Source organism: Dendrobates tinctorius, unplaced genomic scaffold (genome assembly GCF_039654945.1).
Source record: "Dendrobates tinctorius isolate UK_male_01 unplaced genomic scaffold, ASM3965494v1 ptg000036l, whole genome shotgun sequence".
NCBI classification, from domain to species: Eukaryota; Metazoa; Chordata; class Amphibia; order Anura; family Dendrobatidae; genus Dendrobates; species Dendrobates tinctorius.
In genome coordinates this window covers 16,320,641-16,347,908 of record NW_027361704.1, presented here as the reverse complement: position 1 = coordinate 16,347,908, position 27,268 = coordinate 16,320,641, and the positions used below count along the sequence as shown (strand labels likewise).

General features: G+C 44.6%; 1 protein-coding gene across 4 annotated transcripts in view; it reads right to left on the bottom strand.

Moving 5' to 3' along the window:
• LOC141087889 (A disintegrin and metalloproteinase with thrombospondin motifs 2-like) overlaps window positions 1-27,268 on the bottom strand; it is an 851,362-nt gene that overhangs the window by 208,231 nt on the left and 615,863 nt on the right. The window lies entirely within an intron of this gene.

The window sequence follows — 27,268 nt, the reverse complement described above, 5'->3', positions numbered from 1 at the left end:
GTATAGAGACCATGGCTGTAACCGCACCCCCAGCACTGACTGACATCCGTTCCCAATACATAGCAGATGTCAGTCAGGGCCGGTGGCGCGGTTACAGCCAGATGTCATTTATGTGCTCTCCCATTTTCACAGACTGATAGGAAATGCTTCAAAAAGCTTCTCATATGCAAAAAACCCACTGATGCTAAAAACTGACACATTCACCAAACAATGATGTGTTCCAAAACACTGACATGGTCTATTTTTTGGTACATGAAAGATCCCTGATGTTGTAATGAGACCTTACATGAAGGAATGTAACCATATGGGTGTGAGGTTGTAGAGAGCTGAGTAGGAGGTCTAATTTCTAACTAAAAATAAAAAAAAATTCAAATCACTGAGCTAAATAAAGGTCTTACTTACACAACCATAGCGAAAATGGTACACTGCATTTTATGTTCAGCTTTTCCCCATAGACTTACATTAGATGAGGGAAATCTGCAGGTAAAAAATGCACAAGCTTTCTAAGTGCATTTCCTCTGAAGAAACTCTTTAAAAACACACTAATTTCGCAGATGACTGTGTAACTGTGGTTGGAGCTGATGGATTGCTCCCTGACACTCAAGGGTTAAATGTATTTGATCCTCATGTATGTAATAAAGGTATTATACCCACTGGGGCTGCAGTTAACTGGAAAAGGGTTAACTGTAGTGGCCGGCCCAGATTGGGAAGGGGAACTCAGTGCTTGTGACAAATGCAGGAAGTGACAGTCTGTGTGAGGGCAGCAATATCTGGCAGTACTGAGGCTGCTAGGGACAGTGTGAGCCTAATACTCAAAGCAGTGGATTGCAGAGAATACCCTTCCATGTGATTCAGTCTAATAGCCTGGGGCAACCCCGAGACAGACGTCGGGGGCCAAATGCACACTCAGCTTGTGAAGCAACAGGGAAAGATGGACTCAGACTACATGGGGCTGAAGGTATTGCAATCCAGATATACTGCTAGAGGTGAGGAAGATCTCCAAGGGCTAGGAAACCAGAGAGAGATATGCCACCTATACAGGGAACCAGGGCTGGAGTTGTATCCTGCCATTCACAAAGTAAAAATTTGTTTTTTAAGAACCATGTGTCTCCTGGATTACCGTAATTGCCACCCTGGTTCCCGAAGAAGGATTCCTGGAATCAGAAGAGGCATGCAGGCCAGAAGTAAGTGGAAAGCACCACATATTTAGCAGCACATCAAGACTGAGACACACCTAGTCTGTAGGATGCCAGAGGAAGTGGAGACCGAAGATCACCCACGACTACCTCGCTCGGGCATCTTACAAATGTATCAAAAATGTTTTGTCAAAGCCAAATGCCATGAACTGCAGCACCAAAAACGTGATAAAAATAATTGCATACAAAATCGCTATGGAAAAAAAGCAAGTAACCCATTTTACTTAATAGGTGCAAAAAATGCTGCAGAAAATCTGTAACATCAAAAACTCACCAAAAGCTCTTTGTGGGAATGTGGCCATCAGAGTAATTGCTTCCATAGTGATACATGCCATATTAAGGCTGGCTTCACACTAGCATTTGTAGCACTGCGGATGGCAGCCTACTTTCTTCTTCCGTCCTCCGCTAAACCCCACCCACTGCCACACCTCTTTCTTCAGCTCCCCCTACGTCGGCATGCGTCCTACGTACCCTAACGTCAACATTGGGCACACAGGCCATGTGGATGTATGTTGACGCATCCACATGCGTCGTTTTGACGCTGCGCTGAACGCAACAAGTTGCATTTTACTGCGGTCGGCGGTCACGTCAAAATGACGCATGCGGATGTGTCAGCATACATCCGCATGGCCTGCGTACCCAATGTTAAAGATAGGGTATGCAGGATGCATGCAGATGTAGGCGGAGCTGAATGAAGAGGTGAGGCAGTGGGTGGGGCTTAATGGAGGATAAAAGGAGGAAGTAGGCTGCCATCTGCAGCCCTGCCGAACGCTAGTGTGAAACTAACCTAAGACTATGGGGCTGACTCACCAAGACAGGTGCACTACGCCAGTCTTGCTGGAGTAGAAAGTGCAAATGCTGCTTAATGAATTTACACCTCTTCAGAGTGGAGTGAACCTTGGCGCACTGTGCCAGAAATGTTACTCCAGACTGGGACTGGAGTATATCTGGTGTATAACAAGCTGAAACTTATGAAGAGAGTGGGGTGTGGTCCCAGCTATGCCAATTTTGGAGATGCTGATTCACACGGGGATGAAATTGACAAAAAAGTTGCAACATTTTTGCCCAACTTCCCGTTGCTCAAAAATAGTGCTATTGTTCAAAGCTTTTACGACAGTTTCTGGTCTAAAAGCGTTGATGAATCGGCCCATATGTGCATCATGGGCGGACATAACGCCAGTTCAACCGATGCGACTGCACTGGGGCCCAGAGGCTCCAGGGAGCCCCTGCAGGGCAGCTAATAATGAGGGCAATCTGGCCTGTTTCTCTGGGCCTGAGGCTCCGGGGGCCCCTGGCCAGATTGCCCTCATGTGCGGCGGGCAGGGAGCGATCCCTGCAGCTCTGCTACCTACAAGAGAAAATAGCGGCGGAGCTGCAGGGATCCATCCTGCTTCCTGCCAGGCACCCACGCTTCCTGTCTCTGTCACAGAGAGCAGCTCCACTGGATGATGTTGCTGGATGATGTCATCCTTCAGCAGCTGCTGTGCCAGAGAGAGGAAGCAGCCGAAGGCAGTGATGCTGTGGGAGAGCGTGCGGGCAGGTGAGAGGTGCTGTGTGTGTGTTTTTTTTTGTATATACGTGTGGGGGAATGTGCAGAGAGGTAAATGGTGCTGTGTGTGTAGGTCGAGCAGATGCAATGATGGGGAGAAGGCAATGATGGCGGTGATGGAGAAGGCAATGATGTGGGTGATGGGGAGAAGGTAATGATGGGGGTGATGGGAGAAGGCAATGATGAGGTGATGGAGAAAGCAATGATGGGGTGATGGAGAAGGCAATGATGGGATGATGGGGAGAAGGCAAGGATAGAGTGATGGAGAAGGCAATGATGGGGTGATGGAGAAGGCAATGATGGGGGTGATGGGGAAAAAGCAATAATGGGGGTGATGGTGAAGTCAATGATGGGGTGATGGAGAAGGCAATGATGGGGGTGATGGAGAAGGCAATGATGGGGAGAAGGCAATGATGTGGTGATGGAGAAGGCAATGATGGGGGTGATGGGGAGAAGACAATGATGGGATGATGTGGAGAAGGCAATGATTGGGAGAAGACAATGATGGGGTGATGGGGAGTGTCACGATCCATGCTGGATTGTGACAGATAAAAGCACATGTAACCTGTTTTTTCCTTTAAGCTGTTTGCTTAAAGTTAATTTTGCCCCCGGTGGCCATTAGGGTCATTACACAGTGGTGTCTTTAGTTCCAGTTTTGCCCCCGGTGGTGGCTAGTATTATTACATGGGAATCACTAGCAGGTGTGATTGCTCTGGCTCTTGCCTATGAAGGAGAGTCAGGTGGTCTCACTCACTGTTGGTAATATTGGTCATTTCCAACCATCCTTGGTGGAGGAAGGAGCTAGAGAAGAGTTCCTTGCAGCTCAGTCAGAGTCCTGGTGTGGAAGGAGCAACAGTGAGGAGTTCTTTGCAGCTCTGACAAAGCTTTGGTGAAGTTGCAGCTATTCAGGAGGAAAGCTGCACTCAGGTGCTGGACTCTGTTGCTGGGAGCAATAGCAACAGAGCAAAGCTAAATGGTTTTTCCCTGTTTATAACTTTCCTTATGTGTGTTTTAGTGCAGTGGTGGGATTAGTTTCTGCACCGTCCAATTCATTAGAAAGGGATAGGTGCAGGGCGAGCTAGGGTTTTTAGGTATCCTGATCATCGCTAGGTGCGAAAACTACCTAGGGACCGTCAGGAGTGTAGAGACACTGACTCAGGGGAGTGCAGGAGGTCTCCACTTCCCCGTTCCCTATTGCAGGGCCCTCCATTGTATCGGTTTCCCTGATCTCTGTAAATTCGCCCTGCTGGAGGCGGTGTATCCAGATACACGTGTAACTATTGAAATTCGCCTGCTGAAGACGGTGTATCCGGCTGCATGTTTCATTGTTTAAATTCGCCCTGCTGGAGGCGGTGTATCCAGGGTCACGGGTGTCATAGAAATTCGCCCTGCTGGAGGCGGAGTATCCAGTCACCCATGACATCACATCACCAACCAGACATTGTTTCTGCTTTGTCATGGACCCAATGCAGACCTTTGCCCAAATGCTGCAGATCTTTACTGATGAGATTAGGGGACTGCACGGTGAGTTGGTGCAGCAACTGCAGCTGTTGGTGGGCTTTGGGGGCTTGGTTCAGGAACAGGCTCAGCCAGAACCCAAGATATCCCTCCCTGACAGGTTTTCTGGAGGGAGAGATCAATTCTTGGTTTTTCAGCAAGCCTGCAAATTATACTTCAGGCTGCGCCCTCGCTCATCAGGGAGTGAAGAGCAACGGGTGGGAATCATTATGTCCCTTCTTAAGGGGGATCCCCAATCCTGGGCCTTCTCCCTGCTGGACGATTCACCATCATTAGAGTCCGTGGACGAGTTTTTTGTGGCTTTGGAGCTAGTGTATGGGGATCCTGATGGCGTCTCCTGGCGGAATCCCAACTCCGTAGGTGTAAATAGGGAACCCGGGTTGCTGAGGAGTACTGCTCAGAGTTTAGGAGGTGGGCAACTGACACTCAGTGGAATGACCCTGCACTTAGGAGTCAATTTGTGCAGGGTCTGTCTCCAAATTGGCAGGATACTCTGGTGCAGTATGCTGCCCCCAGGTCGCTGGAGGCCGCCATGTCCCTTGCCATCCGGGTGTATAGACGCCTTAGGGAGAGACATACAGAAAATGTGCCCCCGTTGTCCTCGCTAGGGAGGACCCACCAGTGCGGACAGAGGAACCCAGGCAGCCTGGGGTTGTTGGTACAAAAAAGGGGTTGTCTGCGGCTCGCCATGGTGGGGGGTATGCTTTTCCTGTGGGAAGCCGGGCCATTTCATGGGAGCTTGCCCAGCGCGTGCCAAGTCTCCAGACGTACCCATGCAAGTAGGAGGAGCTAATTTGTGTACAGGGCTGCCTACGGTTCAGGGAGTGGTGTCGGCATGTTTCTACTGCGGGCAGACTGGTCATGTCCTTAAGGCTTGGCCAACGTGTGCCAAATTATCTATGCCATCCCAGAAGCCGCATTCCCCTAGTGGCTTGGAGGGAGGCGACCAGGGAGTGTATATTTCCTCCATTTTGCCCTCCCAAGGTACTATGCCAGCGGAGGTGTTGGCTAGCGGGGTACCGGAGGTGATACCGGTGCTTGTGGACAGCGGAGCAGGGGTCAGTCTGGTGGATGCTCGCTTTGTCCAGACTCATGGCCTGAGGTGTAGGACGCTAGTCCAACCCATAAACATCCAGGCCAATAACTCTGTTCCACTGAGCCAGGGGAGCTTGACTCAAGTGATAGAAAATATCCATCTGCGGTTAGGACATCATGAGAAGTCCTTGGCATGCTACGTCTTGGAGGGAATGCCGGTGCCTATCGTTTTAGGCCTCCCTTGGCTGAAAAAACACAACCCGGTAATAGATTGGCGGGCTAGGGAAGTAGTCAGCTGGGGGCAGTTGTGTGAGGGCTGCTGCCTAGGGGCTACTGTTGTGAGTTCATTTTCCCCTTCGTCACTGGGGTCTGGTGAACTCCCTTTTCTGGTAAAGGAAGGTAATGAGCCTGATTATCAGGCACCTGAGTCTAATGAGGATGACTGGCTGAGTGGAGTCACGGACTGGATATAAGGCTGTCGACGCCCTTCTGCCCTGCGGGTGATTTCTCTGTGGACTTCTAGGACACCAGTCTGATTCCTGCTCCTCTAAAGCTAAGTTTCTGTTTTTGCCTGTTAGCTTTTTGTTTTGTTTTTTGTTTTCCTTGCTTTTCAGTATTCTGCCATTCCCTGCTGGGGTGAGCTGAATCTCCTTTTGCCTGTAGCTCTGTCTTCAGTATATTCCTGAGTACTATGAACATAAGGATGAGTGACCTCATGGAGATCAACATCCAACACTGCGGAGACACCATCACATGTTTCTCAACGCAGTGATCTAGAGCAATGCCCCCATCCCTTATGGGAAATATGCAAAAGCATGTAAATCAACAGCCGCGGAGACACCATCACATGTTTCTCAACGCAAGCAATGACTAGCCAGGTCTTTCCCCGGGAAGGAACAACCACGGGAAGGGCAGTCTCCAATGAAGGAAACCACCTATGCCAAAACATGGTATCCATCCACAGACAGCTGTTTCGGGGTATTGCCCCTCATCAGTGTGGAGTAGGAAACTGGCTAGTAGGAGCAATGCCTAGTGAAAGGCTATGAACATAAGGATGAGTGACCTCATGGAGATCAACATCCAACACTGCGGAGACACCATCACATGTTTCTCAACGCAGTGATCTAGAGCAATGCCCCCATCCCTTATGGGAAATATGCAAAAGCATGTAAATCAACAGCCGCGGAGACACCATCACATGTTTCTCAACACAAGCAATGACTAGCCAGGTCTTTCCCCGGGAAGGAACAACCACGGGAAGGGCAGTCTCCAATGAAGGAAACCACCTATGCCAAAACATGGTATCCATCCACAGACAGCTGTTTCGGGGTATTGCCCCTCATCAGTGTGGAGTAGGAAACTGGCTAGTAGGAGCAATGCCTAGTGAAAGGCTATGAACATAAGGATGAGTGACCTCATGGAGATCAACATCCAACACTGCGGAGACACCATCACATGTTTCTCAACGCAGTGATCTAGAGCAATGCCCCCATCCCTTATGGGAAATATGCAAAAGCATGTAAATCAACAGCCGCGGAGACACCATCACATGTTTCTCAACGCAAGCAATGACTAGCCAGGTCTTTCCCCGGGAAGGAACAACCACGGGAAGGGCAGTCTCCAATGAAGGAAACCACCTATGCCAAAACATGGTATCCATCCACAGACAGCTGTTTCGGGGTATTGCCCCTCATCAGTGTGGAGTAGGAAACTGGCTAGTAGGAGCAATGCCTAGTGAAAGGCTATGAACATAAGGATGAGTGACCTCATGGAGATCAACATCCAACACTGCGGAGACACCATCACATGTTTCTCAACGCAGTGATCTAGAGCAATGCCCCCATCCCTTATGGGAAATATGCAAAAGCATGTAAATCAACAGCCGCGGAGACACCATCACATGTTTCTCAACGCAAGCAATGACTAGCCAGGTCTTTCCCCGGGAAGGAACAACCACGGGAAGGGCAGTCTCCAATGAAGGAAACCACCTATGCCAAAACATGGTATCCATCCACAGACAGCTGTTTCGGGGTATTGCCCCTCATCAGTGTGGAGTAGGAAACTGGCTAGTAGGAGCAATGCCTAGTGAAAGGCTGTTGATTTACATGCTTTTGCATATTTCCCATAAGGGATGGGGGCATTGCTCTAGATCACTGCGTTGAGAAACATGTGATGGTGTCTCCGCAGTGTTGGATGTTGATCTCCATGAGGTCACTCATCCTTATGTTCATAGCCTTTCACTAGGCATTGCTCCTACTAGCCAGTTTCCTACTCCACACTGATGAGGGGCAATACCCCGAAACAGCTGTCTGTGGATGGATACCATGTTTTGGCATAGGTGGTTTCCTTCATTGGAGACTGCCCTTCCCGTGGTTGTTCCTTCCCGGGGAAAGACCTGGCTAGTCATTGCTTGCGTTGAGAAACATGTGATGGTGTCTCCGCGGCTGTTGATTTACATGCTTTTGCATATTTCCCATAAGGGATGGGGGCATTGCTCTAGATCACTGCGTTGAGAAACATGTGATGGTGTCTCCGCAGTGTTGGATGTTGATCTCCATGAGGTCACTCATCCTTATGTTCATAGCCTTTCACTAGGCATTGCTCCTACTAGCCAGTTTCCTACTCCACACTGATGAGGGGCAATACCCCGAAACAGCTGTCTGTGGATGGATACCATGTTTTGGCATAGGTGGTTTCCTTCATTGGAGACTGCCCTTCCCGTGGTTGTTCCTTCCCGGGGAAAGACCTGGCTAGTCATTGCTTGCGTTGAGAAACATGTGATGGTGTCTCCGCGGCTGTTTATTCCTGAGTACTGACATAGCTTTTTTGAAGCCTAGCGTCTTCAGGGCCTTTTTCACTGTCAGTCTGTTGGCTCTTATTTTCATAGGGTTTTTCACGGATTGCAGACAGCAGCCTTCCTGTCCTTTTCTATTTAGTTAGCTTGGGCCCCTCTTTGCTCAGTCTATCTTTCTGTCTGTGTTAGTATTTTCATCTTGCTTCACCGTCATTATATGTTGGGGGCTGCCTATTGCTTTGGGGTCTGCTCTGGGGCAGTTTAGATTTCCCCTTTCTTTCTTTAGGCCTATTTAATTCTCCGGCTGTGATCGAGGGGTCTAGGGCATCGTAGGAACCCCCCACGGCTACTGCTAGTTGTGTTGATAGGTTCAGGGGTCTGCAATCCAATAGCTGCCAACTTCTCTGGTTTTCTGGACTTAGCTAGCATTTATGTTTTTGCCTCCTACGGTGACTCAATCATAACAGGCTACTGTCTCAGCCGTCTCTCTGCAACTGGCCCCCCTTCCTCTCCCATGGGAGCAGCAGATGTGCTGCAGGAGAGTAGGGGCAAGTCTCAACCCTCGCCATTAGCCAACCCTGGGAAGCACAGACCTTGTGGTGGAAGGGGTTGGAGGGTGATGAGCCCCTTGGTGAATTGCGGGGGTGTAAGTGTGGTGACACAGGGGGACGCCTCCGTTGTCAGTTCCAGTAAGAGTTCACCGTATTGTGACAAACAAATGTGTGGCATTAAACGTTCAGGTCCAGACCTGTGTGTGAACGAGCATGTATGGGTAGCCACCAAGAAACATCCAGTGGAAGTGTTGCAGAGTCTTGCCAGCTCGAGTTACCCCCAAACATGCACATACACAACTCATTACCCAGGTCGGCGCTTTGGAGATGTGTAGTGCCTCCAGAACATACATTGCCAATACCAGCGGTGCTCGCTTGTCGTGAAACTGAAGTTCAGGTAGTGGCTGGGGTGAACTCTGGATCTGGGCATCCCCTCTGTAGGTGGTTCCTTGATGAGGAGCGGTCTTGAGGGTCCAGAGGCCCCTCATTGAGGGAGGGTACTGTCACGATCCATGCTGGATTGTGACAGATAAAAGCACATGTAACCTTTTTTTTCCTTTAAACTGTTTGCTTAAAGTTAGTTTTGCCCCCGGTGGCCATTAGGGTCATTACACAGTGGTGTCTTTAGTTCTAGTTTTGCCTCCGGTGGTGGCTAGTATTATTACACGGGAATCACTAGCAGGTGTGATTGCTCTGGCTCTTGCTTATAAAGGAGAGTCAGGTGGTCTCACTCACTGTTGGTAATATTGGTCATTTCCAACCATCCTTGGTGGAGGAAGGAGCTAGAGAAGAGTTCCTTGCAGCTCAGTCAGAGTCCTGGTGCGGAAGGAGCAACAGTGAGGAGTTCCTTGCAGCTCTGACAAAGCTTTGGTGAAGTTGCAGCTATTCAGGAAGAAAGCTGCACTCAGGTGCTGGAATCTGTTGCTGGGAGCAATAGCAACAGAGCAAAGCTAAGTGGTTTTTCCCTGTTTGTAACTTTCCTTATGTGTGTTTTAGTGCAGTGGTGGGATTAGTTTCTGCACTGTCCAATTCATTAGAAAGGGATAGGTGCAGGGCGAGCTAGGGTTTTTAGGTATCCTGCTCATTGCCAGGTGCGGAACCTGCCTAGGGACCGTCAGGAGTGCAGAGACACTGACTCAGGGGAGTGCAGGAGGTCTCCACGTCCCCGTTCCCTATTGCAGGGTCCTCCATTGTATCGGTTTCCCTGGTGTTTCCCTTATCTCTGTAAATTCGCCCTGCTGGAGGCAGTGTATCCAGATACACATGTAACTATTGAAATTTGCCTGCTGGAGGCGGTGTATCCGGCTGCACGCTTCATTGTTTAAATTCGCCCTGCTGGAGGTGGTGTATCCAGGGTCACGGGTGTCATAGAAATTTGCCCTGCTGGAGGTGGAGTATCCAGTCACCCGTGACATCACAGTGAGATGGCAATGATGGGGTGGTAGGGGAGAAGGTAATCATGGAGGTGGTGGAAAGGGCAATGATGGGGTGGTGGGGAAAAAGCAATGATGATGGGATGGTGGGGGAGACTGCAATGATGTGGTGGTGGAAAGGGCAATAATGGTGGTGGTGGGGGAAGGAAATGATGGAGGTGGTGGAATGGGCAATGATGGGGTGGGGGAGGGCAATAATGGGATTCAGGGGAGGAGGACAATGAGGGGTGTGTGGGATTGGGATCGGAGGAAGGGGGACTTATAATGGACTTAGGAACAGGGGGAGGTGGAGGAAGACATTATTAACATTATTGTCTAACACAGTCCCTTAGTATCTAGTGTATGTACTCATTATGTATAACATCGGGGGTAGCCGAGACCCCAGAGAACATAATTCGGGTCGGTTTTTACCGACCCTAGGGTTGCGATTGCCATTATTAACGGTATAACGGTGACCGCAAAAAAAAGTCCAATTTCCCATTTAATTTCTCTCTCCTCTGATGTGATCGCACATCAGTAGAGATATAAATAGGGTTTCCGATTCCCCCGGTACCTCCCAATGTCCCTGGGCCCTCCTGGTTCCCCCCCATGGCCGCCAGCATCTTATTCTGGTAAGAAAATGGCAGGCGCATGAGCAGTGCGCCTGCTGAGATCTGCCAGCGCCCGGCTACAATAGGAGATTTTTCCAATTGGTTCATTTTGATCACTGTGATAGGCCCTATCACAGTGATAAAAATAACAAATAGTAAATCAAAACCCCCTTAGTTAGGGAAAAATAATAAAATTAAAAAAAGTATTTACTTCCATTTTCCCATTAGGGTTAGAGTTGGGCTAAAGTTAGGGTTTCGGTTGGGGCTAAAGTTGGGATTAGGGTTAGGGTTTGGAATACGGCTACGGTTGGGATTAGGGTTAGGGTTGGGATTAGGGTTAGGGGTGTGTTAGGGTTGGGATTAGGGTTAGGGGTGTGTTCGGGTTAGGGTTGTGGTTATGGTGATTAGGGTTAGGGCTGTGTTGTGGTTAGGGTTGGAGTTAGAATTGGGGGGTTTCCACTATTTAGGCACATCAGGGGCTCTCCAAATGTGACATGGCGTCCGATCTCAATTCCATCCAATTCTGCATTGAAAAAATCAAATGGCGCTCCTTCCCTTCCGAGCTTTGCCATGCGCCTAAACAGTGGTTTACCCCCACATATGGGGTATCGACGTACTCAGGACAAATTGAACAACAACTTTTGTGGTCCAATTTCTCCTGTTACCCTTGAGAAAATTAAAAAAAATGGTGCTAAAAAATCAATTTTGTTCTGCATTATTGTAACAATTATGTAGGTACTATGGAATCTGGTAGCGTGGGATAAAATGGATCTGAGACCAAAGTTGAGACAAATAAACTGTCTTTTAACAAAGTAAGGAATACAACAAAAGCTAAAAGAGGCTTTCCTGCAAATACGGCGAAATGCACAGCATAAACAGAAATGTCCAGCAATCATAATAGCAGTGCGCGTCCACTAAAGCAAACAAGTCCAGCAGTAATATCACGAGAGAGTGTGAACTGCACTGATACGTGGAAGTCAAGCAATAGTGCGAACAGCACTTATATGTGGAAGTCCAGCAATAATAAGAAGCAATAATGCGATGGCACTTATATGTGGAAGTCCAGCAGTAATTAGAAGCAAGAATGCGACCGGCACTTTATGTGTAGAAGTCCAGAACTATGCAGAGAAGATGACACTTTTCATGGAAGTCCAGAAAACAGGGGAGGAGCATAACAAGGAGAAGTTCCTTAAGAGTAACTTTTTTGGGCTGAAAAGTCCTGCTCAAGTCCCACACAGAAGCACGCACTGACACAGTCTTAGAAGTAGAACAGTAGGTAACAACAGCAGGATCCGGAAGCAGCTCAGAGGACTGAAGATATTTGGTAGTGGAGAGGCAGAGCACCGATAACAAGCAGCAGCAGGGACTCCAGAGGCAAGCCAGGAGGGAGCTCAGAAGAAGACAGCAACAAAATATTCAGGCAAGGAGGATTTCCTGACCCTTACTTAAATAGCAAGACAGACAGGAAGTTCCAAGGCAGGGTGATGTACCAGACTCCATCTTGGACAAGGCAAAACAGGCTTCATGGAACATCCAAAAACCTTACATTACTCCCACCTTAGAAGAGGCCTCAGACGATCCAGGACCAGGTTTTCCAGGATATTTTTGATGAAATAGAACAATCTTTTGAGGAGCACAGATATTACTCAACGGCTCCCAAGAGTTCTCCTCAGATGGATATCCTTGCCACTTGATGAGGTACTGCAGCTGATTCCTGCAGATCCTGAAGTCCAGAATCTTCTCCACAACAAATTGTTCATGCCAATCCACCAACACAGCCTGAGGAGGAGGCACAATATGACCCTGAAAAGTATTCAGAGACACAGGTATTAATAAGGAGACATGAAACACAGGATGTACCTTCATGGTCCTTGGTAACTTCAAACAGCAGGCAACAGAGTTCAAGATCCCAGAGATCTTGAATGGACCCATGAATTTTTTCCCCAGCTTCTGTGATGGAACATTCAATTTTAAATTCTTCGTGGATAACCACACAAAGTCTCCTACCTTAAACATGGGTGCAGGTCTCTGGAACCTATCATCAGATTTCTTGTATCTCTCCTATGCAGTAGATAGCGATTCCTTCAGAGTTTCCAGATTTTGCTTCATCACCGTCAACCTCTCATCTGCAGCAGGCGCCAGAGCATCAATCGGGGATCTGGAAAAAATACTCGGATGATAACCCAGGTTGGCAACGAAGGGTGTTACCTTAGTAGATGCATTCTGCGAGTTATTGTAAGAGAACTCTCCTAGAGGAAGCAACGCCAACCAGTCATCCTGCAAGTGGCTGATATAGCACTGAAGATACTGCTTCAGAGTCTCATTAGTCCGCTCCGTCTGCCCATTGGTCTGAGATGATACACTGAAGAGAGACAGACATTGATATCGAGCGCAGAACAAAATCCTTTCCAGAATCTGGAGGTAAACTGCACTCCCTGATCAGAGATGATCTCATCTGGAACTCCATGCAGCCGGAACATATTCTGAATGACCAGATCTACCATTTTCTTAGCTGAGAGAAGACCAGTACAAGGAATGAAGTGAGCAGCTTTCGAAAGGCGATCTCCTACCACCAGAATGGAGTTCTTTCCCCCAGAGGTGGGCAATTCCACTATAAAGTCCATAGAAATAGACCCTCAAGGGCAAGCAGGAACGGGCAGTGGTTGCAGCAAACCAGTAGGTGATACACGAGGAGTCTTAAAATGTGCATATACCTCACAAGAGAGAATGTAGCTGTTCACGTCCCTCAGACAGGTAGGCCACCAAAAGAAATGGCTCAGGAACTCCGGAGTCTTCTGCAGCCCCCGATAACCAGCCAAATTAGAGTCATGGACAAACTTGAGGACCTGCAGCCTTCCGATCCCCGGAATGTAAAGATGATGATCCCGAACCCACATACCATTCTTGAGAACCAAGTTCACATCATCCCTTGGGTTAGCGAGGAATGGGTCCCTCGTCATAGGCTTCCTTAATAGTCTTCCATATGTCCTTATTCTGGATGACTCGGACAAAGTTGGCATCTGACAAAATGGTCTTGGACAGGGTCCCAGTTATGGAATTCGTGGCATGGATTCGGGACAAAGCATCCGCTTTTTCATTACGTGAACCTGGGCGGTAAGAAATTACAAAATTAAATTGATTCAAACACAAACTCCAACGAGCCTGACGTGGAGAAAGACATCTAGCAGTCCTAAGAAATTCCAGGTTACGATGATCTGTGAGCACAATAACTTCTTGTGCTGCCCCCTGCAGATTTTGCCTCCATTCTTTGAATGCAGCGATGATGGCTACAAGCTCTTTATCTCCCACATCATAATTCTTCTCCGCAGCAGAAAGTTTACGAGAGAAAAAAGCACATGGATGTAACAGAGCTTTCTCTCCTGTTCTTTGCGAGAGGATGGCCACCAGAGCACAATCTGAAGCATCCACTTCCAAGATGAAAGGATTTGCTGAGTTAGGATGAATCAACAAAGGTGCAGACGTAAAACAAGACTTAATAAAAAGAAAAAAATTCGGCACTGCTGTGTCTCCTTTAATGTAGCTCCATGATTGCGGTGCAGATTCACACACCTGGACTGCACGCCATTCTACCTATGGAACGGGTGCTCAATCCAGCAGATGCACAAGACTGTATCATGTAAAAAGAAAGAAAGGATGGCACTCACCGTTCTGACGTGATGATTTTTATTGGATAAAAAGCATAGGCTCGGGAGAGATGTACAAGATGTGGACACATCTTGTGCATCTCTCCCGAGCCTATGCTTTTTATCCAATAAAAATCATCACGTCAGAATGGTGAATGGCATCCTTTCTTTCTTTTTACATGATAAAACAAGACTTAAGACAATCAAAAGCCTCCTGAGCCTGTGACCATAAGAAAGTTTTTTCCTTCTTGGTTAGTTGTGTAATAGGTCGAACAATCTCAGAGAAATTATGAATAAACTGTCTATAAAAGTTAGCGAACCCGATAAAACGTTGCACCTCCTTGACATTTCTTGGTGCAGGCCCATCAAAAATAGCCTGGATCTTACTTGCCTCCATGTTATGCCCCTGTGGCGAGATTACATAACCTAGAAATTGAATCTCTGTGCGATGGAACTCACATTTCTCAGGCTTGATGTAGAGATGATTCTCTTTCAGGCATCTTAAGACAGTCTTAACATGTTAGTAGTCATTAATTATTGCAATCCTTGAAATCTGTTGAATACAGCCCTGTATGTTAGGTTGTATTTTATTTTCTGTAGGTTTAATCCCTATGTAGACTTCAATGTTTGTCATTCTAAAGTATTGTATACACTGTTTGTTGATATTTTTTCTTAAAACCAAATAAAAAGATATTGTAAAAAAAGACAGTCTTAACATGTTCTTGATGCTCCTGCAAAGAATCGGAGAAAATCAAAATATCATCCAGAAAGATTATCACAAAATGATCTAGCAGATCACTAAAAATGTCATTAGCCAAGATATTGGAAGGTTGCTGGAGCGTTGAAGATACCAAAAGGCATCACAAGGTACTTGAAGTGACCATAACGACATCTAAAGGCCGTCTTCCATTCATCCTCAGAGCGGATCCAAACTAGGTTATAAGCTCCTCGAAGTTCCAACTTAGAAAAGATCTTGGCGTGTTGTACTCTTTAGAGCAATTCAGGAATTAACGGCAAAGGATACAGGTTCCGAATGGTTACCTTGCTGAGCTCCCAATAGTCAATACAGGGTCTAAGAGTTCCATCCTTCTTCTTTATGAAAAAGATGGGTGCTCCTGCCGGTGATGAGTTGGGATGAATTGAATGAAACCCCTAGTCAGATTCTCATCAATGTGATCTTTTAAGGCTTGCAGCTCAGGAGCTGCTAGTGGGTAAACATTTTTAAATGGAATAGCCGCCCTCGGGAGTAGCTCAAAAGGACAATTGTAGGGTCTGTGAGGAGGAAGCTGATCTGCCATTTTCTTATCACAGATCTCAGAAAATTAATTATAAATGGGTGGTAACATAGACACCTTAGTGGTACATTCTGCATCCCGAGAACTTGCCTGATCTGTTACTGGTATATCCTTTGATGGAAAGGTGATCTCCTTGGTCTCCCAGTTGATGATTGGATTCTGTGCCTGCAGCCAGGGAATTCCTAGAATTAAACCAAAATGTGGCGAAGAAATTAGCATAAAGGAAAGCACTTCCTGATGATTGGGTTTAATGCAAACCTCCAAAGGTACCGTCTCCTGATTCACCGTTCCTGAGACTAGGAGGGGACCATCCACTGTTTCCATGGTTACTGGGGTTGCTCTCTGTTGATCCTGTATGCCATGTTTCTTGGCAAAGGTGAGGTCCATAAAATTACCCCCGCCCGAGAATCCACCATAGCTGCACACGAAATCCATTGTCCTGACAAGATCTTAATGAGGAAGAAGCAATGTATATCTTTGTCCTTCCGTGTCTTGGGAGAGGCAGTCATAGATAGGGAATGAAAGACAGCATTCACAGAAAATTTGGACTCAGAAACAACAGATTCATCGTCCTGATTCTCATTCTCCCCTACAGCGGCTAGTACTTGGCGAGGCCGCTTAGGACAGTTAATAAGGAAATGATCAGACTAACCGCAGTAAAACACAAACTCTCATGAAAATGACACTCCCTGCGCTCATTACTCTCACGCCACTGTAAAGCATCCACTTGCATGGGAATTGGTTCAATTTCCCATGAGGATTTGCCTGCAAGTTCTTTAGGAGGAAGGGGAGAGTTATAGACACGATTAGAGGCTGCAAATTTCTCCTGTCTACGTTCTGTAATATGTATGTCAATGTGTACGCAGTGCTGTATGAACGCCTCTAACTCTTGGGGAGCATCTGCATGGGGTAACTCATCCTTAATCACACTAGATAGTCCCCTCTTAAAAATGGGTAACTGAGCAGAACAGTCCCAAACCGTATCCACCGCCAGCTGCCTAAATTCAGTGGATACAGGAAAGATATATATCTTTGTACCGTGTTAGCCAGTAGATAGAATAATATTTAGAATTGAGAGTCCTCAGTGGTTGATACCTTTTAATGGCTAACTGAAAAGATGGTAACAAATTGCAAGCTTTCGAGACTATGCAGGTCTCTTCATCAGGCTAGACCAGGGGTGAGGAATCTTTTTTCTGCCAAGGGCCATTTGGATATTTATACCATCCTTCGGGGGCTGTACAAACTCCGCCCACAAAGTACATCCTGACTCTGGCACTGGTTTCATGACTTAATCTTTCATTGCATGCCATTCAATACTCAGTAGTGAACACTGCGTGTGTGTGCTAACAGAGCAAGAAGAAATGAATGAGCTTGTGGCAATCAAAATACAGCTCCCTGCCTAAGAGTGCAGTCCCTGAAAATCTCCTCGGGGGCCTGATAAAAGGTCATCGAGGGCCGTAAATGGCCCTGGGGCCTAAGGTTCCCCACCCCTGGGCTAGACTAATACAAAATCTGAAGAATAACATATTTATACATACGACAGCACATAAATAACTCAATAGATAAAACAAGTGATGTGAAGCGGAATAGTCATTGTGGGAGAGAGATAAGCCTAAATATTGGAGAAGTTCATAGATAAGCAGTGTGAAGGTTTTATTGCCCTCTGATTGCCGGTCTGGTTCTGTGTTGTGATGACCCCAGAAGGTCTGAGGGGCAAATTCCTTAATTGATGTAAAAAGACAAATCCATGCGACACATTAATACCTGCACTGAATGTGTCGAAAGTTTTCACAAATTTGTATTCCGAGATTCTTCTTTCTCTCTGAGACTTGAAGTTACCTTTTAATACAAGTAACTTAATGTCCATCATGCTATGAACAGGGATACAAAATTTTTTTGCCACAGGTAGATCCATTCTTTTTTCTCTTATTGTGTGGCGATGAGAATTCATCCTTGTTCTAAGTTTTTGCCCGGTCTCCCCCACATACAGACCCCCAGTAGGACATTTAGTACAAATATTTAAGTACACCACATTAGATGTGATGCAGCTGAACGTACCTGGGATCTTGTAGTTCTGATGTGAGTTGGGGATCTTTATCTTGTCCGTGGTCATTATAAATGGACAGGTTTTACATTTTTTTTGGTTGCAAGGAAAGCTTCCTGCAGCTGTTGGAGAGGACAGGGAGCTTCTGACAATTATGCTTCTTAAATTTGGGGGCTGCCTAAAACACAGCAGTGGGGGGTCTGGAAATATGGATTGTAATCGGGCATCTTTTTGTAGTAAAGGTTGTAATTTCCGTGCAGCTCCCCTTAGCACCTCCAGATTTGGATTGTAGGTAACCACTAGCGACACCCGGTTATTCTTTTCTTTAGCTTTGTAATGTAGCAGGTCATTCCTTGATATTCTGTTCATCTCTATCCATGGGGTTGGAACATATACGATTGTATCTGATGGCTTGACTGTAGATAATAGAGTTCTTTATGTGTTTTGGATGAAAAATGTCCCATTTAAGGTATGTTGGACGGTCGATTGGCTTCTGATACAGGGATGTCTCTATTTCATGGTTTTTAGCTTGATGGTGTCAAAAAAGTTAATTTCAGTGCTGCAATCGTTGAGTGTTAAGTTGATGATGGAATGAAATTGATTAAACTGTTCGTGGAACATCTTTAGCTGTTGCTCAGAATCCAACCAGATGATTAAAATATCATCAATGAAGCGGTAGTAGGCCAGAGGCCTGATGGGACATGAGGACAAAAAGTCACTTTCAAGCTTGGCCATGGAAAGATTTGCATACTGTGGAGCCATTTTACTTCCCATACCTGTGCCAGTCTCCTGTAAATAGATATTATTGTCAAATTCAAAGTATTTGTGGGTGAGGATAAATTTTGTGAGCTTCACCACAGAATTCGCATCATTCCCGGTGTCTTCCATGAAGACTCTGCAGGCATTTAATCCATCCTGGTGTGGGATATTAGAGTACAAAGATTCTACATCCATGGTGGCCAGGATAGTTCCTTCTGGTAGAGGACCTATTGCTGTTAGTTTATTCAATAGGTCAGTTGTGTCCTGAATGTAGCTGGGTGTATCCATTACCAGGGGTTTAAGAATATCCTCTACCCACCCAGATACCTGCTCAGTAAGGGTTCCCACACATGAAATAATCGGCCCCCCATGATTTCCAGATTTGTGGATTTTGGGAAGGATGTAGAATGTCCCTATATTTGGACTCTCTGGTATCAGGTCATTGCCTCTTATGGATCAATAGATAAAACAAGTGATGTGAAGCGGAATAGTCATTGTGGGAGAGAGATAAGCCTAAATATTTGAGCAGTTCATAGATAAGCAGTGTGAAGGTTTTATTGCCCTCTGATTGCCGGTCTGGTTCTGTGTTGTGATGACCCCAGAAGGTCTGAGGGGAAAATTCCTTAATTTATGTAAAAAGACATAAATCCATGGGACACATTAATACCTGCACTGAATGTGTCGAAAGTTTTCAAAATTTGTACTCAGAGATTCTTCTCTCTCTCTGAGACTTGAAGTTACTTTTTAGACACCATCATTAAGCTAAAAGACAATGAAATAGAGACATCTCTGTATCAGAAGCCATTCGACCGTCCAACATACCTTAAATGGGACAGTTTCCATCCAAAACACATAAAGAACTCTATTATCTACAGCCAAGCCATCAGATACAATCGTATATGTTCCAACCCCATGGATAGAGATGAACACCTTGGTCGCCTCAGAAAAACCTTTTTGAGTCAGGGCTACCATCCAAGAACAATTGAAAACCAAATTACAAGAGCCACCAGAATATCAAGGAATCACCTGCTACATTACAAAGCTAAAGAGAATAACCGGGTGCCTCTAGTGGTCACCTACAATCCAAATCTGGAGGTGCTAAGGGGAGCTGCACGGAAATTACAACCTTTACTGCAAAAAGATGCCCGATTACAATCCATATTTCCAGACCCCCCACTGCTGTGTTTTAGGCAGCCCACAAATTTAAGAAGCATCATTGTCAGAAGCTCCCTATCCTCTCCAACAGCTGCAGGAAGCTTTCCTTGCAACCAGAAAAAATGTAAAACCTGTCAATTTATAATGACCACAGACAAGATAAAGATCCCCAACTCACATTAGGACTACAAGATCCCAGGTACGTTCAGTTGCATCACATCTAATGTGGTGTACTTAATTATTTGTACTAAATGTCCTACTGGGGGTCTGTATGTGGGGGAGACCGGGCAAAAACTGAGAACAAGGATGAATTCTCATCGCCACACAATAAGAGAAAAAAGAATGGATCTACCTGTGGCAAAACATTTTTGTATCCCTGGTCATAGCATGATGGACATTAAATTGCTTGTATTAAAAGGTAACTTCAAGTCTCAGAGAGAGAGAGAAGAATCTCTGAGTACAAATTTATGAAAACTTTCGACACATTCAGGGCAGGAATTAATGTGTCGCATGGATTTATGTCTTTTTACATCAATTAAGGAATTTGCCCCTCAGACCTTCTGGGGTCTTCACAACACAGAACCAGATCGGCAATCAGAGGGCAAAAAAACCTTCACACTGCTTATCTATTAACTGCTCCAATATTTATGCTTATCTCTCTCCCAAAATGACTATTCCGCTTCACATCACTTGTCTTATCTATTGAGTTATTTATGTGCTGTTTTGTGTATAAATATGTTATTCTTCAGATTTTGTATTAGTCTAGCCTGATGAAGAGACCTGCGTAGTCTCGAATGCTTGCAATTTGTTACCATCTTTTCAGTTAGCCATTAAAAGGTATCAACCACTGAGGACTCTCAATTCTAAATATTCTTCTAAATTCAGTGGCACATTCAACAACAAAGCACTTACCCTGACGTAATGACAGCAAAACGGTTTCAGCTGTAGTGCGATTATTAGGATCATCAAACATCATAGACATTGCAGTTAGGCAGTCTTCCAGGTTATTCAGATGAATATCACAAGTCTCGATTAGCGGATTTGCCCAAGCGATTGCTCGTGAGGTAAGTAGCATGATTATACATAACACTTTGGATCGATGTGTATGGAAGTTGGCTGCATGCACATCAAAATACAAAATGCATTGATTTATAAGCCCAAAAAATTTGTAGCGGTATCCATTAAATCTAAACGGTGGTAACTTGGGAGGGCTAGTTGCCGATAGCTGCCCCGGGCGTGAAGGCGCCCGTGCTGTTATTTGATTATCTAAATCCTGAAACGCCTGCCCAAAATGGGCCTCCCAGTTAGCAAACTTGTTTTGCAATGCCTCCATGTCCCTTTGTAAACAGGTAATCATGGAGAACAACTGCACCAACTTTGCCTCAGCCGACATTATCCCAGCAGATTCCTTATTGGCCTGAGTATCCTGTAACAATTATGTAGGTACTATGGAATCTGATAGTGTGGGATAAAATGGATCTGAGACCAAAGTTGTGACAAATAAACTGTATTTTAACAAAGTAAGGAATACAAGAAAAACTAAAAGAGGCTTTCCTGCAAATATGGTGAAATGAACAGCACAAACAGAAATGTCCAGCAAATGTAACAGCGGTGCACATCCGCTAAAGCAAACAAGTCCAATAGTAACATACCGCGAGAGTGTGAACTGCACTGATACGTGGAAGTCAAGCAATAGTGCGAACAGCACTTATATGTGGAAATCCAGCAATAATAAGATGCAATAATGCGATGGCACTTACACGTGGAAGTACAATAGTAATTAGAGGCAAGAGTGCAACCGGTATTTTACGCGTGGAAGTCCAGAACTATGCAGACAGAGGAGATAACACCTTTCATGGAAGTCCAAAAAAACACGGGTGGAGCATAACAAGAGGAAGATCCTTAAGTGTACCTTTTTGGGCTGAAAAGTCATGCTCAAGTCCTGCACAGCAGCACGCACAGACTTAGAAGTAGGACAGTAGGTCACCCCACATATGGGGTATCGGCATATTCAGGACAAATTAACAACTTTGGGTTTCTAATATGTCTAATATGTCCTGCTACCCTTGGGAAAATAATAGTTTGAGGGCGAAAAGATCATTTTTGTGGAAAAATATGATTTTTTTATTTTCACAGCTCTATGTTATAAATTCTGTGAAGCAATTGGGGGTTCAAAGATAAGTTCCTTGGGGGGTCTAGTTTCCAAAATGGGGTCACTTGTGGAGTGGTTTCCACTGTTTAGGCACATCAGGGGCTCTCCAAACGCGACATGGCATCCGATCTCAATTTCAGCCAATTCTGCATTGAAAAAGTCAAACAATGCTCCTTCCCTTCCAAGCTTTACCATGCGCCCAAACAGTTGTTTACCCCCACATATGGGGTATCGATATACTTAGGAGATATTGCACAACAAATTTTGTGGTTCATTTTTTCTTTTTATATTTGTGAAAATAAAAAAAAACTGGTTCTGAAGTAAAATGTTTGTGAAAAAAGTTAAATGTTCATTTTTTCCTTCCACATTGCTTCAGTTCCTGTGAAGCACATAAAGGGTTAGTTAACTTCTTGAATGTGGTTTTAAGTACCTTCAGGGGTGTGGTTTTTAGAATGGTGTAACTTTTGGGTATTTTCTGTCATGTACACCCCTCAAAGTGACTACAAATGTGATGTGGTCCCTAAAAAAATGGTTTTGTAAATTTTGTTGTAAAATGAGAAATCGCTGGTCAACTTTTAACTTCCTAACAAAAAAAAAATTGTTTCCAAAATTGTGCTGATGTAAAGTAAACATTTGGGAAATGTTATTTATTACCTATTTTGTGTGACATATCTCTCTGATTTAAGGGCGTAAACAGTAAAAGTTTGAAAATTGAGAAATTTTAAAATTTTTTGCCAAAAACTGGACATCCCTTAAAAATTGATAATAGGACAAGAAGAAAATTGGTCCAGGAAGCTGCCAAGAGGACTACAGCAATATTAAAGAAGTTGCAAGAAATTCTGGCAAGTACTGGTGGTCTATCGCATGTAGCAACAATCTCCCATTTCTTTCATATTTCTGGCCTGTGAGTTAATGTAGCAAGATTGAAGTCTTTTCATACAAATCAAAAGATAAAATTCCACATTGTTTGAAAATTCCAGCTATAGTTTACCAAAACCTACATAAAGTCTGCCAAAAGCATGTGGGAAAATGTGTTATATTCTGTTGACCTTTTAAACCATAATTCCAAAAGGTATGATTGGCGCAAAGCCAACACTGCACATCATTAAAAGAACATCATACCCAGTGTGAAGCACGGTGGAGGCAGAAAGTAGAAAATTGCTAGTCTTGATGCCTATAGGTCCAAATTTATATAACAATTTTCTTTAATAATACTTCTAAGGCCCGAATCATTATTAAATTAGATCCCTTTTTGTTTCATTTTTGTTAGTTTTTATTTGAGTCGTATTCTCTGTGCCTTTTGGAAAGTATATTTTATGGGTACGTGCCAACGATCAGTAATTGCTGCAGTTTTGATGCTGCATATTTATGCAGCGTCAAAACTGCAGCGGCCAGATGTTATAGCATATCCACTATGCGTGCGTGTGCGCCTGCAGATCACCTGCGGAAACTGACATGTGGCGCGTCTTTCAAGACCGCAGCATATTAATGTCTCTGGCGGAGATGCTAGTTTTCGAAACAGAAATTTAATCAAAAGAATGTACCGAATGTGGTAAATCCGCATGGTTCAGTGAACTCACGTGAATTCACATGTGTTGAATAGAAGACAACTGCATCCAAAGAGCTGCTACTTTCAGATCATGGGCACATAGCCTACATATATTCTCCATTGTTGGCAAGTTTTGAGGTTTCTAAATGTTTTCTGCTGATTCATTAATTTCAACTTTTTAAAAAGTTGTTAAATTTTGGCCTAAAAGTACTCCAGTTTCTTCTTGGAGTACCAAATATTTTAGTGAAATTTTTAAGTGAAATATACAACTTTTGCGATGTCGTGAAACAGGTTAAAGACAAAATTAAAGCGTATTTTTTATTTTGCGCAGAATTTTTTAGTACCACATGAGCCACTCTGAAAAGTTTGGCATAAAATCATCAATGAATACTATAAAACAAAAAAAAAGAAAAAGAGACTAAAGAAAATAAAAACACAAACGATGATCTGGATCCTCAGTACCATATACTTGTGTTTAAGTCTAACTGAGCATAAGCCAAGGCACCTAATTTTGCCACAACAAACTGGGAAAACGTATTGACTCAAGTATAAGCTGGGTATGCATTGTCTCTGTATCCCCATCCTGGTATGCATGGCCTCTTCATCCCTATCCTTGTATGCATGGCTCTTTATCCCGGTCCTTGTCTGCATGGCTCCGCATCTCTGTCCTTGTATGCATGGTTCCTCATACCTATCCTTGTATGCATGCCTCCCATGAGAAAAGCTTTAAGGAAAAAAAAAAACCTTCTACTTATCTTCCTTGCGTGCCCTCGCAGCATCTTGTTCCAGCTTCCAGCAGCTCCAGCGGCCGGCTAATCACGTTTCCCTGCTCATTAAGGTAACTAATATTCACCTCTCTCCACTCAGCGGGGACAAGTGATCGCTCGGCTGCAGGAGCTGCTGGAAGCGGGAACAAGATGCTGCGAGGGCACGCAAGGAAGGTAAGGAGGTTTGTTTTTTTACAGCTGCTGGAAGCCGGTGGCTGTAACTGTGTACTCCTTGTAACCATATAATGTTCCCTTTGATTTTGGGTAAAATAAATGTTCTCACTGAACTGAAAAGGTCTTCATTTGCTTGTAAAACCTATAAAAACATTTCTAATTTTATCAAACACCATATGGTGGAGAAAAATTATTTTTTAAATGAGAACTGTATTTTCAATGAACTTTGTATAAATCAATAGTACCAATATAAGAAACTTTGTAATGCATCATATCAGAGAATTGAGCTTTTCTTCTCCACTTAAGAGTCATTTCATCCCCTTCCGGCTGCATTCTGAACTCACCATCTACTCAGAAAAAAACAGCTCAACTCCATCTAGCTCAGACAAGACAGACTACAAGCTCACTTTGGTAAGTTACACCTTATAATGTACTCTATGGAGAGTAGGATTTAAAAAGAACAGGCAGAATGAGACACAGGAAGATAATGATGAGATTTCTAAGTCATTTACATCACCTCAGAGCTGGATACACATCTACACAGTTCAATACTGTTGTATAAGAATAATAATAATAATAATAATAATTTTTATTTATATAGCACCAACATATTCCGCAGCACTTTACAATTAAGCGGGGACATGTACAGACAATAAATTCAAAACAAGTTAAGACAATTTAAACAGTGACATTAGGAGTGAGGTCCCTGCTCGCAAGCTTACAATCTACAAGGAAAAGGGGGAACACAGTAGGTGAAAAGTGCTTGTTATTTCAGGTCTGGCAATTATAAAAAATTGGGATTTTCATATAAAGCTGCATGATCCGGTCATCAGCCCGTGTGTTTAAGTGCAATAGTCAAGTATCAAGTGCAGGTATCATGTGCATGGAGGGTGTGGAGACAGATGAATAGTAGGGTGCAGATTCTGAATAATATTTGGAAGGAGGGAACAGGGCAAAGTTAGTTTGCTAAGTAGTTGATGTGGTAGGCTTGTTTGAAGAGATGGGTTTTCAAAGCGCGCTTGAATAGGTCGGGACTAGGTATCGGTCTGATAGTCAGGGGAAGTGCATTTCAGAGAGCTGGTGCAGCACGACAGAAGTGCGAGGTTCGGATTGGATGTTAGTCTTAGGTCAGTTGTAGAACGGAGGGCACGTGTAGGGCGATAAACAGAAATGAGAGAGGAGATATAAGGCGGTGCAGAACTGTGGAGAGCTTTGTGGGTGAGAGAGATGAGTTTATACTGGACCCTGTAGCGAATAAGTAGCCAGTGTAATGACTGGCACAAGATGGAGGCATTGGTGAAGCGGCTGGACAGAAATATGACCCTGGCTGCCGCGTTCAAGATGGAATTCCTTCCTGCCCATTCTGATTTTAACTGTGTGCTAACAGTGCTGTTCATAGGTTCTTGGTGCCCCCCAGCTCAGAATCAATTACAAAATAAGACATAGAACCTACAGATGTCAAAACTGATAAACATGCAGGATACAAGGCATGTAATGACCTACAATGGTGTTATTCTCTATGCACACACCACAGCCTATATGAAAAGTTACTTAAAAGAACACACTTTTAAGGCACATTTTTTAGCATTCCTTTTTATTTAGCATCCGTACGTAGGTTATCCACCAGTCTGATGCTTCAACGTTGAGGAAGTTATTAAATTCAGAATAATCATAAAAAGAAACATACTTACCTCAATGATCCCCGCCACTCTGTTACAGCAAAGCCTGCGTTTCCAGTGCAAACTCTATCCTTCCTCTTCTGGCTAGCCGCGGCAGTATCCAACATATTCCCAATGGCTGCAGCAGTCACATGCCCACTCAGTCAGGAGACTAGGACAGTATATAGCCCAAACAAAAAGACATTCAAAGTGCTAATAAAATGATTTTATTCAATACACCACAAAAAAGATCTAAAGACTTGTAGTAAAAAGAAAAACAAACAAGATGTTGCAAAAAGCTATTTTATTCTTGTTATCATTAAAATGTAATAAGAAAAAATGATAAAAACGCAATATGTATGCAGGTGGCAAGGAAAAAAACAAAAATGGCTAGTAAAGTGACATAGTCTAGCAGGTGAAAAAAAATATCTCTATATAAACATAGTATATATCAATCAATATGTGTAATCAATAGTGACCCTAAAAAGAGAAAATATACACAAGTGAATATGCACTATAGTGAGTGATCAGAAGAGACATATAGTACAAGGTAAAGTGCAAGAGGTACCATTCATCTCTCCAAATAATCAGCCATAGAGCAAAAAGTAAAGTGCATAGTGAAAGTAATTGTCAGAGACACCGCACTACACTTGCTCATAGAGCCAGTGCGCGTGTCCTGAGTACAGAAGCAGTGCTAATAGATACCTGTGGAGCAGGTCAGCAGAGGTGACCATGCGTGCTTCAGGCTAATAGTGTCAGGGTCCCGTCAGTGCTGGAAGGTAAAGAGGCATAGGACCTGCGGACACTGAAACTGAATAATCTAGCACGGGACCTATGGTCATGTGACTGCAAGGGGGCGGGGCTTAGCGTCCTGTTTACAGATAGGACAGGACACCATACAACAACTCAGAGTCAGGCAAAACAGAGGTCACAACCGTACGGGCAAACAAAGTACAGGAGGAGCAAACAGACGGGTAGTCAGACAAAGCCAAATGTCATACACAAGAGGGCGACGTGGTACCAAGGGGACAAGCAGAGAGAAGTCGGGTCACAAGCAGAGAGTCATACACGAGAGGTAGCGCAGTACAAGAGGGTCAGGCAGAACTCGTAACAGGGACAGAACCAGATCACAACCGAACAAGCAAGCAAGATATCAGGCACAAGGCACACGTATACAAGAGGTCACTTAACTCAGCCGAGGGCAGGAGTATAACTGACACCGGACCCAGGTCCAGTGAGCACTAAATAGCCTCCTGCTGCCAGAGAGAGGCAGCACAATTAACCCATAGTCTCACCAGGACGGGTCAAAGCGAAATCCCGTCCTGGATCATGACAGTAATATACAAAGTGTATACTGACCAAAAGGTGCCTTAATGACCAAAAGTTGCCTTCCTGTCCCCTGCAC